The sequence below is a fragment of the Notolepis coatsorum genome (assembly GCF_963971535.1).
Source record: "Notolepis coatsorum genome assembly, chromosome: 6".
Taxonomy (NCBI): domain Eukaryota; kingdom Metazoa; phylum Chordata; class Actinopteri; order Aulopiformes; family Paralepididae; genus Notolepis; species Notolepis coatsorum.
In genome coordinates, this window is record NC_140170.1 from 174,244,081 (window position 1) to 174,262,100 (window position 18,020).

Consider the following 18,020-nt stretch of genomic DNA (forward strand, 5'->3'; position numbering starts at 1 on the left):
AATTTATCTGAAAATGCTAATTATCATAAAAACCACAAGGAACTGACTAAATCCAGATTCAACCCTGCCATTGGAAAGAGGAGCATTTTCCCTATCCATAGATGTATGATTTGGCCATAATAAGGTCAAGTTCAAGGTCAAATATGAATTTATAATTAAAATCGATTATCATTAATTACTGTATCTACAAATCCTTCTGTTTCATCTTCCCTTTATTCATTTGCTTAGATTTTTTGTACACATGATCTCAATAAGATGGTGAATGAGCTCAGTGAGCATTTTCTCGTACCCCGCAGATTTAACATGGTATTATTCACCATCAAAGATGCAAAAATAAATCATAATTTATATTCTCATTTTCTTCATTACAATTTACTCAGCCTAGTAACAGACACAATATTTCTGACACGGGAAATACATACCCCCAGGTCCCTAGATGTTCCTAGATACCAAGAACATGCAAATTGACCTTGCAGAAGTGGAGCAATCTTCCATTTACTTAGGCATGTACCTTTAGGCGAAATATTCCTACAGCTTAACAGAACAGCAAATACCACACACACTCACACAAGAGAGAATTAAAGCATTAGAACTCAGTGGTTCCCAAAGTCGGGGTCGCGACCCAAAGGTGGGCCGCGAGCAGCCACGGGAGGGCTGCGAGATGATTAAAAAAAAAAAAATTGTCAGGCCACTGAACTTAGAAGCAGGCCAGGACAGTGTTTCTAGTTGTATTCTAAAATTCTATTCTATTGTATTCTAAAATGTGACCATAGGTTTTTATATTAACTTAATAAATAAACAAAAACGAAAAATCTACTTATTTCAACGAACATTTCAAACTAAATAACAGATTATGCACATAAAACGCTGAAAACAACCGAAGCAACAATAGTATTTTAATGAGGCTATTATTATTATCATTATTATTTTGCAACAAGTTAGCCCTCTCATAAATAGCACATATAAATGAATAACTAACTTGAACTAACTTAATAGGATTGAAGTGATATTTGGCTTAAAAAATCGGTCACCTGGCAAAAAAGAAAAAAAGAAAAGCCTGACGATGTGCATTGGGCCGCGGCTCTCTGACGCCTTATTTTCTGGGTCCCGGCCTGAAAAGTTTGGGAACCCCTGGTCTAGACTATTAAGTTAACAACGTACTAACTGTACATACCCCGTTAGTATAGTTAAGAATGCCTCCGCTTGTACTGTACAAAGGAAATATCTATTTATTATTCTTCAAATTAAATGAAGGGACAGCTTGTTTTTATTAATGTCAGACAGAGTCTGTGAGCTGGAAGCAGAACCAGGTGAAACTACTTCCACGCTGGACGAGCTGCAGCTGCGTTCACACTGCAGGCAAACGTGGCCCAAATCTGATTTTCTCTGATTATTTCATGACAGTGTGAACAGCACTAATATTTCATATGTGGTCCTAAATCAGATACAGGTCAGATTCAGGCAATGCAACCTCAGGCATGAACAGTCTCACAATTCGGCGCTGACGGGAGTCACTCTGCGAATAATACAAACATGGAAGACAGCTGTGATGGAGGTGGTCAGTGGAGGGACAGTGAGGTGTTTACCATATAAGTATTTGGAGTGATATACAAGCAGATATATCTGTACACAAGCTAAACGTATCATAACCGCTCTGTGTTTGAAAGCATATTGAAAGAAGAGATGGCTCTCATTCACCTCCTCCTCGCCCCCATTATCATCTACTCACAAATTAGCCTCCACTGCACATCGACTTATAAATTAAACCATAAACTGTGACATGTTTACATCCATCTTCGTTATTGTTCATTTGCGCATACGGGTCAGTTCAGGAGTGTGACCAGTTCTGTCAGGGTTGACAAAATGTTGGTACCTCTGTGTCCTGGAGGACTGACCATCTAATTGATCAAATCACTTTTAGGTCTAGTCAAGATTATAGTTTAAAAAAAATTATTTACTGATCAAAGAATAAATGCTGCAAAAAATAGACCGTTCACAAGATATAGAATATTCTGGAGAATATAGCACATATTGATACCAGTAGCTGTCTTACGATTCACATGAGAGCCCCAGACCCTTGAATGCATAGAGGTTTTATACTTTCTTCATTGGTTTTGGATGGTTGGTCACATCCGTTGTTCATGTGAGTGTACATTTTTTTTCCCTTTCCTTTATTTAACAAGGCAAATCAATTAAGAACACATTTTTATTTACAATGACGGCCTGGCAAGAGACAACGCGCCACAATGCAAACTTTTACAAACCCAGCTAAAAGCACAACCATCTTAAAAAGTTAAAGGACAAAGGGACACGTCCAAATATACCAGTCAAGCAATATACAATTATGACATTTGCGGCATATCTTCCACTTACTCATGACAACAAGCAGAACAATAGAAACAAGCGCAGAGAACAGAGCGTAGCACACCCGTGCATACAGACAAGCGAGAGGCATAAAGCAATATAGCAGTGGGAGGGGCACCATGACAGACAGGGGGTTGGTAGGCTGGTAAAGATATGCCTCCTAAAATGTCTAAACGGAAGTACAGGAAGTACCGGCTACAGCAGACCTGGGCATTGTACGGCCCGCGGGCCAGATCCGGCCCGCGGGATGATTCTGACCGGCCCGCGAAAGATTACATGATAATAAAAAAAAATAAAAAAAAAATAAAAAAAAAATTTTTTTTTTAATTTTTTTTATTTAATTTTTTTACTTTTTTTTTTTCATGTCAACGTTCACACGCACAGTATACGCTTAGGAGACATGCTCAGAAGATGTTGGTTCTCTTTGGATCCACCTACATATGTGAACAGACATTCTCAGTCATGACGTTTACCAAGTCCAGGTACAGATCCTCTCTCACTGATGAACATCTGGCAGCTGTGCTTCGCATCTCCACCTCAGACATGCAACCTGACTTTGATGGACTTGTTAAAGCTCAACAGAGACTGGATTTCTCACACTGAATGAAAAAAAAGAACTGAAGAACACTAAAATGTGGAAATATAACAAGTGAAATGGGACACTTGATCTTTTTTTTTCTTTTTTTTGCACAGTTCTGAAAACATAAAATGTTTAATATAGGCATGTAAAGTAAAAAAGGCTACAAAACTGGGACACTTTTCTTTACACAGTTCAGTGACATGTCTTGTTTATTTTTGCTATAAGATGATGTGATGTCTTTAGAAAGCTAAGAAAATCCTTGTTTCAATAGTATATGAAACTCAAAATTCCCTTTGTTATTAATGTTTCACATTTTGTTTATCATTTTGGAAATAAATTCTATTTGAATAAATGATATTTTTGAAAGCTATAACCTCACCTTTTAATTGCCAAATAATAACATACACTCTTACCAGGGGTCAAAACAATGCCATTTACTGCTTTTTGTATAGAAATAAAATGTATATTATGCATAATTGAGTTTGGAATTTTGGCCCGGCCCCCCAACATATTTTCAGTTGCTCATTCGGCCCCCCGGGAAAAATAATTGCCCACCCCTGGGCTACAGGCTTTCCGGTTTCAACAAAACAATTATAGAAACGTGTGAAGTGCACAATATTTCCTTGTTTAAAGGAAAACTCCAACATTTTGGGAAATTAGCTTATTTAACATCTTCCCTGGAGTTAGACAAGAAGATACATACCTTTTTTGTCTCTGTGCGTGCATTTAGCTTTGGGAACAGTCGCTCTGTTAGCGTAGCTTAGCTTCATCACTGGAAGTGGGGGAGATCCGGAGCCCGACGTTCCCTTACACTGTATACAGTCACGAAATACACTCCAAATACAACTCCAAAACGTTCATGTAAACATGTTGTGACCTGTGTATTCACCATGTGGAGAAATAAAAAATAACCCTAACCCTAACCCTTCCATAATGTCCTTCTCAAGTATTGTCCAAAGCGGTTACACTTTGAATATCCAGCGATGCAGGCACGCACAATGTTGGCCATCATGGATCATAATGAGAACCACGAGACAAAGCGTGAACAGGCACAAACAGCAGCGGGTAAGTACTATACAGAAAAACACTCCTCTTACCCTAACCCTAACAAATGGGGTCAGTTATGATACTGTATGTCTAGGCCAGAAATTATATACTGTATATCATTACAGACATTTCTATGGCTGAAAACTCAAACACCACTGGGTAAGAGGAGTGTTTTTCTGTATAGTACTTACCCGCTGCTGTTTGTGCCTGTTCACGCTTTGTCTTGTGGTTCTCATTATGATCCATGATGGCCAACATTGTGCGTGCCTGCATCGCTGGATATTCAAAGTGTAACCGCTTTGGACAATACTTGAGAAGGACATTATGGAAGGGTTAGGGTTAGGGTTATTTTTTATTTCTCCACGTGGTGAATACACAGGTCACAACATGTTTACATGAACGTTTTGGAGTTGTATTTGGAGTGTATTTTGTGACTGTATACAGTGTAAGGGAACGTCAGGCTCCGGATCTCCCCCACTTCCAGTGATGAAGCTAAGCTACGCTAACGGAGCGACTGTTCCCAAAGCTAAATGCACGCACAGAGACAAAAAAAGGTATGTATCTTCTTGTCTAACTCCAGGGAAGATGTTAAATAAGCTAATTTCCCAAAATGTTGGAGTTTTCCTTTAAGCCACTGCAACGGCTTTGCCTGAAGAATTTACTACATGACGTTATAGCTTGTTTGCCGACAGGATTCGGGAAACGTTTGGTCCATTCGGAGGCAGCTTCCAGGGAAAGTACATACACCGGAAATTCTACCCCACAGACACTTTCGGCAGTAGTTCTTTACGAGGCTTTATCTCACGGAGATAAAACTGGGAACGAGGTTAGGGGGTTGGGGATGTTACTGGGTTGAGAGACAGCTGCAGGAGTCAGTAAGAATGTTCACAAGAGAGTGCTTGAAAGCTGACTTAGGTATAAAGGTGACCAGTTTGTGTGTTCACATGAGACCATGTTGATCTTCTTGGTTGAGCTGCCGTTAGTGGTTTCAGTTCCCAGGGCGGTATTTAGTCAGCAATGATTGGGATTCCCTTGTTAGAAGCAACATCCTGTGGCCTTATTTGGGCATCGACCGGGCAGCGCCACATTCTCAACTTCCGACCAGTTGCGACACCCCTAGAATGTGTCAGCTGGGCCTTCAGCCTGTTTTGGTTCTTGTTTTATTCTACAGTTCACACTGGAATCTGATATTGGCCATAATTAAAAAAGAATGTGAACAGCCAAACAAAAAAATCGGATAAACAGAAAAGTTAAAAGAACAACAAAAAAATAGCTAGCAATCGAAGGCCTTTTGAAACAGAAATGTTTTCAGGTCGCTTTAAAGGCTCTGTGGTGCCCTCAGCTGGGTGGGGAGGCTGCTTTAAAGGCTCTGTGGTGCCCTCAGCTGGGTGGGGAGGCTGCTTTAAAGGCTCTGTGGTGCCCTCAGCTGGGTGGGGAGGCTGCTTTAAAGGCTCTGTGGTGCCCTCAGCTGGGTGGGGAGGCTGCTTTAAAGGCTCTGTGGTGCCCTCAGCTGGGTGGGGAGGCTGCTTTAAAGGCTCTGTGGTGCCCTCAGCTGGATGGGGAGGCTGCTTTAAAGGCTCTGTGGTGCCCTCAGCTGGATGGGGAGGCTGCTTTAAAGGCTCTGTGGTGCCCTCAGCTGGATGGGGAGGCTGCTTTAAAGGCTCTGTGGTGCCCTCAGCTGGATGGGGAGGCTGCTTTAAAGGCTCTGTGGTGCCCTCAGCTGGATGGGGAGGCAGCTTTAAAGGATCTGTGGTGCCCTCAGCTGGATGGGGAGGCTGCTTTAAAGGCTCTGTGGTGCCCTCAGCTGGATGGGGAGGCTGCTTTAAAGGAGTCCAGGCTCTGTGGTGCCCTCAGCTGGGTGGGGAGGCTGCTTTAAAGGCTCTGTGGTGCCCTCAGCTGGATGGGGAGGCTGCTTTAAAGGCTCTGTGGTGCCCTCAGCTGGATGGGGAGGCAGCTTTAAAGGATCTGTGGTGCCCTCAGCTGGATGGGGAGGCTGCTTTAAAGGCTCTGTGGTGCCCTCAGCTGGATGGGGAGGCTGCTTTAAAGGAGTCCAGGCTCTGTGGTGCCCTCAGCTGGGTGGGGAGGCTGCTTTAAAGGCTCTGTGGTGCCCTCAGCTGGATGGGGGGGCTGCTTTAAAGGAGTCCAGGCTCTGTGGTGCCCTCAGCTGGGTGGGGAGGCTGCTTTAAAGGCTCTGTGGTGCCCTCAGCTGGGTGGGGAGGCTGCTTTAAAGGCTCTGTGGTGCCCTCAGCTGGATGGGGAGGCTGCTTTAAAGGCTCTGTGGTGCCCTCAGCTGGATGGGGAGGCTGCTTTAAAGGCTCTGTGGTGCCCTCAGCTGGGTGGGGAGGCTGCTTTAAAGGCTCTGTGGTGCCCTCAGCTGGATGGGGAGGCTGCTTTAAAGGCTCTGTGGTGCCCTCAGCTGGATGGGGAGGCTGCTTTAAAGGCTCTGTGGTGCCCTCAGCTGGATGGGGAGGCTGCTTTAAAGGCTCTGTGGTGCCCTCAGCTGGATGGGGAGGCTGCTTTAAAGGCTCTGTGGTGCCCTCAGCTGGGTGGGGAGGCTGCTTTAAAGGCTCTGTGGTGCCCTCAGCTGGATGGGGAGGCTGCTTTAAAGGCTCTGTGGTGCCCTCAGCTGGATGGGGAGGCAGCTTTAAAGGCTCTGTGGTGCCCTCAGCTGGATGGGGAGGCTGCTTTAAAGGAGGCCAGGCTCTGTGGTGCCCTCAGCTGGGTGGGGAGGCTGCTTTAAAGGCTCTGTGGTGCCCTCAGCTGGGTGGGGAGGCTGCTTTAAAGGCTCTGTGGTGCCCTCAGCTGGGTGGGGAGGCTGCTTTAAAGAAGTCCAGGCTCTGTGGTGCCCTCAGCTGGATGGGGAGGCTGCTTTAAAGGCTCTGTTGTGCCCTCAGCTGGATGGGGAGGCTGCTTTACAGGAGTCCAGGCTCTGTGGTGCCCTCAGCTGGATGGGGAGGCTGCTTTAAAGGCTCTGTGGTGCCCTCAGCTGGGTGGGGAGGCTGCTTTAAAGGCTCTGTGGTGCCCTCAGCTGGGTGGGGAGGCTGCTTTAAAGGCTCTGTGGTGCCCTCAGCTGGATGGGGAGGCTGCTTTAAAGGCTCTGTGGTGCCCTCAGCTGGATGGGGAGGCTGCTTTAAAGGATCTGTGGTGCCCTCAGCTGGGTGGGGAGGCTGCTTTAAAGGCTCTGTGGTGCCCTCAGCTGGGTGGGGAGGCTGCTTTAAAGGCTCTGTGGTGCCCTCAGCTGGGTGGGGAGGCTGCTTTAAAGGCTCTGTGGTGCCCTCAGCTGGGTGGGGAGGCTGCTTTAAAGGCTCTGTGGTGCCCTCAGCTGGATGGGGAGGCTGCTTTAAAGGCTCTGTGGTGCCCTCAGCTGGGTGGGGAGGCTGCTTTAAAGGCTCTGTGGTGCCCTCAGCTGGGTGGGGAGGCTGCTTTAAAGGCTCTGTGGTGCCCTCAGCTGGATGGGGAGGCTGCTTTAAAGGCTCTGTGGTGCCCTCAGCTGGGTGGGGAGGCTGCTTTAAAGGCTCTGTGGTGCCCTCAGCTGGGTGGGGAGGCTGCTTTAAAGGCTCTGTGGTGCCCTCAGCTGGATGGGGAGGCTGCTTTAAAGGCTCTGTGGTGCCCTCAGCTGGGTGGGGAGGCTGCTTTAAAGGCTCTGTGGTGCCCTCAGCTGGGTGGGGAGGCTGCTTTAAAGGCTCTGTGGTGCCCTCAGCTGGATGGGGAGGCTGCTTTAAAGGCTCTGTGGTGCCCTCAGCTGGGTGGGGAGGCTGCTTTAAAGGCTCTGTGGTGCCCTCAGCTGGGTGGGGAGGCTGCTTTAAAGGCTCTGTGGTGCCCTCAGCTGGGTGGGGAGGCTGCTTTAAAGGCTCTGTGGTGCCCTCAGCTGGATGGGGAGGCTGCTTTAAAGGAGTCCAGGCCCTGTGGTGCCCTCAGCTGGGTGGGGAGGCTGCTTTACAGGAGTCCAGGCCCTGTGGTGCCCTCAGCTGGGTGGGGAGGCTGCTTTACAGGAGTCCAGGCCCTGTGGTGCCCTCAGCTGGGTGGGGAGGCTGCTTTAAAGGCTCTGTGGTGCCCTCAGCTGGATGGGGAGGCTGTTCCACAGGTGCGGTGCAGCCGAGCAGAAGAACTGTCTGTATATCACATGAGGGGAAAATACAAAAGCAAAGTATAGGACTATCTTCTGTCTGTACTGTGGAAAGATCTATACCAGTTATAATAACCGGGGAGTATCTCACATTTTCATGACAGTCGGCATATAGACCACTACAGCGACAACAGCATGGGAACACAACAGGAAGAAAACAGGAAGGAAGTGAGGTTGTCTGGTTGCCCACAATGCCACGACTCTACTTCCCACCACAGACTAATCTAACTGGCGTGTACTCGTTTACCCCAAGACAATACCAGTTGTATAATACAGTAAGCCATATTTTACTTTAGTAAAACACATTCACAGTGTAGCGTCCACAGAGCAGAGCAGTCAGCTGTCCCACAGAACTGAGTCAGCGTCTTATCCTCCATATCAATACAAGTGAAACTTCTTTAAAGACATGTACAGTATTCAAAACATGAACAACGGGGTGGCCCCACCATGAATGTTCAAAACATGAGATTGAACATGTTTTTTCATACCTAATTGATTGACAGGACTTTTAATTCAAAGGCAAACTGTATGCAGCAGCTTTACAGAGTGTTGAATGTATTTTGATGCTCTAAAACGGGCGTCGTGTGGGTAAAATAATTTTTTTTTTATAATTTTATATATATATATATATTAGTGCTGTCAGGCGATTAAAAAAATTAATCTAATTAATTACAGGATTTGTAATTAATTAATCGAATTAATCGCATTTTAATCGCATAACCATTTTATGCCTGATATTTTTCAATATTATTCATATTTCAAATTGCATGTGTCCGGATGGCAGAATTCAGTACTGTATCTACAAAACCTTCTGTTTAATCATCTTCCATCTATTAATTTGCTTAGATTTTTCAGGTCTGGTCAATTTGAGCATGGTGTTATTCACAGTCAAAGATACAAACAAATGTATTGATATTCTCATTTGGTTCATTACAATTTACTCAAAAAATTTTTTTCATTCAATCAATCACCGCGCAGATTGATTGATTGAATGAAAATGTTATTAACAGATTGCAGAATGGGTACAATACAGTACGGCACACAATTGTTAAGGGGATGCAGACCAGAGAAAGACTTTCGTCTTGTTTACATCAGGGTCCCCCATTTTTTATTCATAATGAATTGTAAGTAAGGGTGCAACTTGCACCGTGCAATCCATTCTTTGTGGATCTAGCCCACCGTATTTCTGACACTGGGAATACATTCCCTGAGATTCATAGATGTCCCTAGAATCAGATACCAAGAACATGCAAATGGACCATATTAAAAAAGAAAAAAGTCTGTAAATGTGTATTCTACATTCTTATGGAATGAATGAGATACAAAAAAAATATTATAAAAAAAAAAAAAAAAAAAAAAAAAACTTTTTTTTGTAATTAATTTTGAGTTAATTTTCATAACGCGATAATTTGCTGTGTAATTAATTAATCTAATTAACGCGATAAACTGACAGCCCTAATATATATATATATATATATATATATATATATATATATATATATATATATATATATATATATATATATATATATATATATATATATATATATATATATATATAAAAATGCACATTTCAAGTGTAAACATACAGCTATACTATTCCATGGGCTAGATTTAATAAGATTCGAGCTGAGTAAAGCGCTTCCCACACCTCCAGGGCGGCAAATGTGCAGAGGCCAGAGTTCTTAGTTTGCTGACGGACCCGTTTTAAGGTGTGGGAATGGCTTTAGTAAGCTCGAATCTTATTGGCTAGTATTGGTTTTGGACTCCACATACATGAATCACATGGTGGAAGCTGGAGAAAGACACCTCCCCTCTGCCTCTCCTCTCCTCTGCTGCAGTGACTGCCTCAGTGAGTCTGACAGTGTGTTAGAGAGAGTGAGAAGGAGAAGAGGGAGAAATAAAAAAAATAAAAAATTATAACACAGAGATGAAAAATAATGATTTTTTATTATTATTGTAAACTATATACATATATATATATATTTTTTTTTTCATATTTTAATAATGGGGAAGCCTGGCTTCCGTTGGCTTCCAGGAGGATTCGCAACTTTACACTTGTAATGTTTGTATAAAACTGACATTAAATAAACCTTATAAGTATAAACCAAGCCAAAAGTCTTCAAGAAGGGTGCTCCAGTAGCACACCATGTTACCGCGCTGCGTCGCGGGACTCCGTGCTGCGTCACGGATCTGGTTGACTCCGAGTTCGATTCCCGGACTCGCCGTCATTTGCCGAATGTCTCCCCCTGCTCTCTCTCCCGTTTCACCCTACAACTGTCGGTCATGCTTGACCAGAAAAGCGATAAACGCTAAAAAAAAAAGTAAAAAAAAAAAAAAAAAAAAGTCTTCAAGAATCTATATAGCTGTACCAAAAATGTGTTTGGTCAAAGAATTATGGATTGGCACTTTAAGTGAAAGACGGATGTTGCTGGGACAACTTACTTAATATGTTTATAGACAGTACGTTGTTTTGACATGTTTTCACAATAGCTGCGTGAGGGAGTGGTGATGAACTATACGGATCCCCAGAGGGCTCAGAGGGGTTGGCCTCTTTATGTCCCGTCGTCAGTCTGATGAAACACACGTTCAATCAAAACACTCACATTTTCATTGCCTGAAGAGACAGTCTGGTAGGAAGCTCTAGAGACCAACCAGTGATGTAATCAGAACAGCACAAACTGGGAGGAGCCTAAACTAAAACCACCACTGGAAGGAACATGTAAACCAAGAGAGACAGCCCAGTTGGGGGGGGGGGGGGGGTTACAGACATGTGATTGGTCAAAAAGCAAGGAAACTGGACATTTTCAGTAGGAATGACCGGGTGTCCAAAACAACCTATAAACGGTTCCATAGAAAGTTCCAGAAATATAAGAAGCGAGTCAACCTGATATGACTGCAGACGCATCATTTACAATAGAACCATCAGCCAGAGTCCAATACTTACATAATATACAATAGAACCATCAGCTTCCAATACTTACGTCATTTACAATAGAACCATCAGCTAGAGTCCAATACTTACGTAATTTACAATAGAACCATCAGCTAGAGTCCAATACTTAGATAATTTACAATAGAACCATCAGTATAGTCCATCATTATATAGCTATATATAACGGTCAGTAAAGTAGGAACTAGAGGAACAGTTGATTCTCAACAGGTCTCTGAGAGCCTGATAACGTCACACCCACACAGAAACACATCCCAACAGAAAGATGGATTATAGACACATCTGGATGAGTTTTCATCATGCAGGCTATGGTTGCCCCCCCCCCCCCCACCCCATCACCCCCACAACCACCACAAACACTTGCTGTTATTTGGCCGGCGTTTCATCATGCCGACTGTATCACCATCACGTCGTGGTTACATCACATGGATCTATCAGGGCTGCCATGGTTACGTCAGCCTCTCTGAGATAGACTGGCTTTGTCTGTCGGAGAGGGAGGGCGATGGTAGATGACCCTGGCTGTAGGGGTTCAACCACCACGTCCAAAGTAAAGACACAAGAACAGACACTCACACTGTGGTGCCGCGGAATCCAGTTGGTGTTGCATCCCAGTTTCTCTCCCTCTTATATAATGTGCTGGGTATATATATACGGTATATTTATAATGTATGTATTCATATATACTGTATATACATTTTTTTATATATTAATATTTAATGTATATCCATAATGTATATATTCATTATATATATATTTATTCATATATACGGCATATCCATAATGTATATATACATATACATCATGTATATCTTCATAACATATATATTAATATATACTGTATATTCATCATTTATATATGAATATATACTGTATATCCATAATGTATATATTCATAACATATTAATATATAGACTGTATATTCATTATGTATATATTCATAATTTATATATATATATATATATATATATATATATATATTATGAATATATACATAATGAATATACAGTCTATATATTAATATGTTATGAATATATACATTATGGATATACAGTATATATTCATATATAAATGATGTATATATATTCATAATGTATATATGAATATATAATGTATATTTATAATGTATATATTCATAACATACAGTATATTCATGTTTATATTTTGTATGTATGTATTCTATACATATATGTATATCCATAATGTTTATATTCATATATACTGTATATTCAGAATGTATATATTCATATATACTGTATATTCAGAATGTATATATTCATAAAATATATAATTATATTGAATGTATATACATCAAAAGTAGGCACAGCCACAGAAAATTCTCTTCCTGTACAGAAATCGATCCAGCTTTCCCGTGATTCGTAGAAAGAGGGTTGTTGAAACTGTTGTGATTGATGTGATTTAAACCGCTGGACTCTGTGTATCATTCTGCCCTCAGATTTATTACTGATGACAGATATGATATGCTGGGCCACTGTGTCCTTTATGAAAAGGTTGGATGGCCTTCTCTGGTAAAAAGGTTCATTGGTATTTGTTTATTTTTAAAGCCCTTATTGGCAGTGTTAATTTAGTCAACGAAGCTTTCCCCCCTGACTAAATCTAGACTAAAACAAAAAAGACAAAACCGAGACTAAAACTGACTAAGACTAAAATGAAAAATAAACGAAGGTGACTAAATATGATGAAAATGAAGCATTTGACACATGACTAAGACTAAAACTATTGGTTTGATTATGTCTTGTGGTGTATATATGTGGAGCACTTCTATGCTCTATATGTATATATATTAAGGCTGTCAACCTAACAAGGCCACTGGCCATGACAACATCCCCTCCAAATTCCTCAGAGACGCAGCAGCCGCCATCACCCCAGTCATCACACACATAATAAACCTCTCTATAAGACAGGGGCACGTCCCCAAGGACTTCAAAATTGCGAGAGTGACCCCTCTACACAAAAAGGGCAGCAAATTAGACCCAGGCAACTACCGCCCTGTTTCTATTCTTACCTCCATCTCGAAAGTCATGGAGAAAATAGTCTACGAACAGGTCGAAAAGTACCTGGCGGAAAAAAACCTAATCTACGAATTCCAATCTGGCTTCAGAACGTCCCACTCCACTGACACATGCCTCCTCTATTTGAACGACCACATCAAACAAGAGGTGGACGCTGGCAAATACTGCGGCATGGTCATGCTGGACCTACAAAAGGCCTTCGACACTGTCAATCACTCCATTCTAATGGACAAGCTAAAAGCAATTGGTTTTGATAGCCTATCAGTGAGCTGGATGCAATCCTACCTGGAGGGGAGAGAACAGATGGTAGAGGTAAACGGTACTCTATCCCCCCCCCTCACAGTGAGCTGTGGTGTTCCACAAGGAAGCATACTAGGACCGCTACTCTTCCTAATTTATGCAAATGACATGTCGTCAGCCTGTGACTGCAACTTGTTCCTGTTTGCGGACGACTCAGCCCTGCTGGTCTCTGACAAGAACAAATTGCAGGTTGAAAAAACCCTCAGCACGGAACTAGGCAAAATCTGCATATGGCTCGCTGATAACAAACTATCATTACACATGGGCAAAACAGAGTCCATTCTCTTCGGTTCAAATAACAAACTCAGCAAGACCGACGGATTCTCAGTTACAGTGGGTGACAATATTGTCACAAGGAAAGACGAAATTACCTACCTGGGTTCCATCCTAGAGGCAAATCTTTCCTGTGACAAAATGGCATCCAATGTAATAAAAAAAGTCAACCAACGAACTAGATTCTTGTACCGGATCTCCTCTCTGGTAAACAAGAATACCCTGAAGACTCTGGCAGGAGCACTCATTCAAGGGTACTATGACTATGCGTGCACCTCATGGTACCAAAGCACCTCAAAGGCGCTTAAAACAAAATTACAAACATCACAAAACAAACTGGTCAGACTACTACTTGACCTGAACCCCAGAACCCACCTCACCCCTGCCCACTTTGCCAACCTAGGATGGCTTAGAGTAGACGACAGAGTACAGCAACTTGCAATGGGCCTGGTCTACAAGATACACTATACGACCGGGGTGCCCATGTACATGTCAAAATACTTCCCAAAGGTCAGTGAATACCACAACCACTACACCAGAGGAAGCTCAACAAATCATGTTAAACCCAGATTCGGCTCAAACAAGGGACTAAACACGTTTCGCAATTATGCCACAACAATGTGGAACGCCCTACCCAAAGCTGTAAAGGAATGTGAATCCCTGCCCACATTCAAAACCGCCCTTAAAGAGCACCTACGGGAGGCTGCAATTCGAAACTGGCCACCATAAATGCCCAAAACCCCCACCACCTCCTAATAGACAGTCTCCTCCCCACCGCATGTATATATTCCCTCCCCGCCGTATGTATATTTCCCTCCCACCCACCCACCCCCTCCTAATGTACAGTCCCCTCCCCATCATATGTATATACTCTGTCAGGATCTAGGGGTAACAGTACTGTATATTTGAATACCGCCTATGTCACAAATGTATCAGTAATAAATACCTATATGTCCCTATGCCATAAATGTCATGTATGTTGTGTATGTCATAAATGTCTATATGAATTGAAAATGGGGGACCCTGATGGAAACAAGACAAACGTCTTTCTCAGGTCTGCATCCCCTTAACAATTGTATGTATTGAGCCGTACTGTATTGTACCCATTCTGCAATCTGTTAAATAAAGTTTTCATTCATTCATTCATTCATTCATTCATTCATTCATTCATTCATTCAAAGTTAACGTGGTATTACTTCACTCAGGTGTATTATTGATGCTCTCGTTGATACTATGTTTGTTTCTGAAGTGTGTGTGTGCGTGTGTGCGTGTGTGCGTGTGTGTGTGTGTGTGTGTGTGTGTGTGTGTGTGTGTGTGTGTGTGTGTGTGTGTGTGTGTGTGTGTGTGTGTGTGTGTGTGTGTGTGTGTGTGTGTGTGTGTGTGTGTGTGTGTGTGTGTGTGTGTGTGTGTGTGTGTGTGTGTGAGAGATAGAGAGAGAGAGAGTGGGGTGAGAGAGATGAGGAAGGGGCAAGAGAGAAAGAGAGCGGAGAGATGTGATTACTCAGACCTTGTGTGGGTGAATGTAACAAGTTCCTAACGTTTTCTTTCCCCTATTATTTCATGCACACTTTATTTATTGTTTTAAATTATTATTTTCTTTTAACTTATTTTGTGCATCACTCTGTTTTGAATTTGATGCAAATTTGCAATGCATGAGGGTCATCCTTTTGTGTTAAATGGCTGCATAAAGCAAGCATTTGTTGACTCTCATGTTGATAAGAGTATAAAAACTTGAAAAAGATCTGTTTAAGGTAGATACAAAAAATTATTAAAAAAAAATTGATTAATTTGCGATTAATCGCGAGTTAACTATGGACAATCATGCAATTAATCAGATTAAATATTTTAATCGCCTTGGCTCGGGCTGATCGCTATACTAACTCGTTTGGCTGAGTTAGGGGGATGGGAGCCGTGGGTGGGTCCTGGGCGTTGTGGACAGCGACCCCTACAGTTCGGTCGGGGCGCCTGCTCAGCAAGGGTAGGATCTGGAGAGAGGTAGTGCGACCTTCCACACGTTACACTCTCCCGGTGAGAATCTGCGCGGCCAGGCTGGCTGCCGGCTGGCTGCACATGCGTCGGAGGAAAGCATGTGACAGTCTCCGGCCTCTCAGACAGTAGGGGAAAGTGCGCAACAACCAGGAAGGGGGTTGGGAATTGGCATAACGACTAACAGTGGGATGGGAGGGAAAAAAAATATCGATTGATAGCACTAATATATATTCTTTTTGTACAACCAGGGGTCATGTCTGCTTCACATGGGCTGTGGAAACGTTCGGTTCACTTTACTGTTTTTGTTATTTTAAGACTGGTGAGGGTCTTTAACACTTTCAGAGCCCTTGCTTAACCTTGATTTACCGGTTGAATGCCCACCATCCACTTCAATGTTAGCATTAAAAACGCCTAATCTATGTTTTAAATTATGGCTATGTGTCTAATCTGCCCGTCGCTTATCAATGACTCGTTTTCCAGTCAACATTGTCGAAGCGGATTTTGAATTTTGAAAAGCCCTCGTTTTCAAGGAAAATATAAAGATTCCATGATAAAAGACGTTTACTGGAATATTCTAGAATACACAAAAACGTTGTCATTTTTCGGCCTATTAATGAATCGTTTTCAAATAAACGCTAGATTATCGATAGTATATGTGTACGTATGCACGCTAGAGACGCAAGCTGAAAATTCGATTCTCTTAGTTCCTCATCAGCGATCGCGCACACACACACACACATAGGGCAAACGCTGAGATCTCAGCGAATACAACTCTGATTATCCCAAGACTGGTAAAATAGATTCCTTACCTCAGATCAGATGTTCTCCAGAAAGATCATTCCAATTCCTGATCGCCATTCCAAATATCGATCACGCTTATTGATTGAGTATTGGCTACTGTGAATATATATTCCAGGCTGATTCCCGTCCCGCGATGACTTCCATGTTGAGCAGACAGCTTGCCAGCTCAAGGAGCCAGCTGGCTCTGCGTCTACATATCGACTGATCCCAGTCTAAGCGACTGACCTGCAGTTACACAGGGATAGACGATAGGGGGCGCTTTTTCCATTCTGAGCTGCTGGAGGAGCTGCTGTACCAACGGGAGACTCGGTTGATGAAATATGAAATCAGATCGCTAATAAACAAATAAAACTATATTTGTCGTCGTGGCACTGAAAGTGTTAACTGTTTACATCTTTAACTCATTACGTTATGGGGGGAGTAGGGAGAGGGGTGTCTACATGAATCTATGATCCCAATAGAAATGTATGTGAATTTGACTGACTGTAGCGGTACATAGAATTGCATTACAAGAGAATAAAATGCAACGAAAACTAGACAAAAATGTCATCCGTTTTCTGTGACTAAATCTAGACTAAAACAAAAAAGACAAAATCGAGTCTAAAACTGACTAAGACTAAAATGCTCAGACCTGTAGTTGACTAAAACTGACTAAACGAAAAATAAATGAAGGTGACTAAATATGATGAAAACGAAAAAGGAGCATTTGACACATGACTAAGACTAAAACAAAAATTGAATTGGCTGCCCAAATTAACACTGCTTATTGGTAAGATTCCCCCTTACATCACAACACTGTTGGAATTGAATCTCGGAACCTATTCTATGCGTTCAAATGACTGGTTGGTTCTTAGGGTTCCTCCAGTTTGCTCTGAACTAGGAAAACAGCCTTTTCCTTTGATAAAGGTTTGAAATTAAATATGGTCCATGTGACCTGACCACTGATCCTAGATCAGTACTCAAACTCTTATAGGCGTACACATTTAGACTCCCACTCGTACACATTTAGACTCCCACTCGTACACATTTAGACTCCCACTCGTACACATTTAGACTCCCACTCGTACACATTTAGACTCCCACTCATAGACATTTAGACCAGCCCCACTTCAACAGCCTAGGGTGGCTCAGGGTGGACAAAAGAGTATCAATGATGAAATGATGCCTAGTCTATAAATGATTTATAAAGGGGAGGTGCCAAGTTACCTATACAATTACTTCCAATATGTAAAAGATGATCACTGCCATGAAACCAGAGGTAGAGACACAAACATAGTCCCTTTTAGATTTAAACTTATTTCGTACAGTCAGCAGACCCTCCTTTACTCAGCAGCAGTACTGTGGAACAGCCTGCCCAGCAGCATTAAACAGGCCCCTATAGGTTAACTGGCTTCAAAAAGTCTGTACGGACATGGCTATCGGTATAGGAAAGAGAGGCTAGCATATTTATTATTCTTTTATCTTCTATACTGTATTATGCATATAGTCTCTTAATGTTTTATTATGTTCAATGTTTTATGTTGATGTATGTCCTGTTATCAAGCGGGCAGAAAAGTG